The sequence below is a fragment of the Capsella rubella genome, unplaced genomic scaffold (genome assembly GCF_000375325.1).
Source record: "Capsella rubella cultivar Monte Gargano unplaced genomic scaffold, Caprub1_0 scaffold_2, whole genome shotgun sequence".
Classification (NCBI taxonomy): domain Eukaryota; kingdom Viridiplantae; phylum Streptophyta; class Magnoliopsida; order Brassicales; family Brassicaceae; genus Capsella; species Capsella rubella.
In genome coordinates, this window is record NW_006238922.1 from 12,539,280 (window position 1) to 12,540,480 (window position 1,201).

Genomic DNA, 1,201 nt, shown 5'->3' on the forward strand with positions numbered 1-1,201 from the left:
TGTTGCTGTAAATGTAATTTACTTTTTGTTGCTTTAAATGTATTTCAGGCTCACAAAAGATGGAGTTATTTGTTGCTTTAAATGTCAAAAACATTCTCTTAGGTGTTTGCATCGGATCTCTACTCTTATTCAGGGAACTAAAGCATAAGAGACTCGTCAAGTTGATGGGATGTTGCTGCGATGGAGATGATGACTTTGACTAGATTCATACAACCATAGATGATGCAGAACATTGTTAATAGAGAGAGTTAACACAATAGTAGGGATCCTAGTTTTGATTGTATAATAAGAAAATGTTTGTGTCTTATAAGTTGAATAAATCAATCTATTTTTTATTCTTACTTCAAATTCTTGAATGTGTCATATAGCCTTTACCTGGTTTCTGCGTAGTTTTATTTGAATTTAAACAGGTAGGTCCTAAACAACTTTCCTTATCTGTATGGCAGATGTGTATGTGTATTGTCGTAATGAAATATAAAACATTAGAGAACTGCATGCCCAATATGATCGCAGTCTCAAATCTATATCCAAGAATAATTCAACACAGCGTAAGTTATATTGGCTCCAATTAATATATGAAAGTTATCAAAAACTTACAATCATGATTTTGTAGAAAACCATGATCTATATATACTTACTAAAAGTTGTTGTTCTTGTAATTAGGTCACTTGATCTGAATTAGAGACAAATTTAACAGTAGCAAGTGGTATTTATCTACTCATTCAAATAAAACTAGCCATTCTATGATGGGGTTTTTATGATCATTTGCGATACAAAATTAAAGAGTTAATTTTATTAAAAAGATAGTCAAATGCATAAATGTGTCATATAGTAACCTCTAAGCTTGTTTGGAAGGGGATTTTATTTTTCATGGCCACTTTATTTTTCAAAATTTATACTTAGCACATATTCATGATGGGTTGTGTAGTTACTTGGCCATAAAGCAACGCCATAACTCTATCACAACTATATTAGAGTTAATAGTAACATTGTAAGTCTGTCATCACCTATTAGGTTGTAGACGTAATATAAAATATTTGTAAGGGTAAAAACGACATTTTGAGTTATGATTCGCCCTAACAAAACCCTAGATACGTATAACTCTACCACGCAAATCTATCAACGTTGCGATAGAGTTACTTATGATAGAGTTACTTTACACCAGTAACTCTCTCACACAAGTATAACTCTAACAAACTTA

The 1,201-nt window shown here is 31.5% G+C and overlaps 1 long non-coding RNA gene across 1 annotated transcript in view; it reads left to right on the forward strand.

Annotated features, from left to right (window-relative positions):
• Positions 1-341, forward strand: part of LOC111832024 — a 1,449-nt gene extending 1,108 nt beyond the window's left edge. The window contains exon 3 of the long non-coding RNA XR_002835150.1: positions 49-341. This is a non-coding gene — a long non-coding RNA (uncharacterized LOC111832024). The remainder of the gene's footprint in view (positions 1-48) is intronic.
• The last annotated feature ends 860 nt before the right edge of the window (positions 342-1,201 follow it).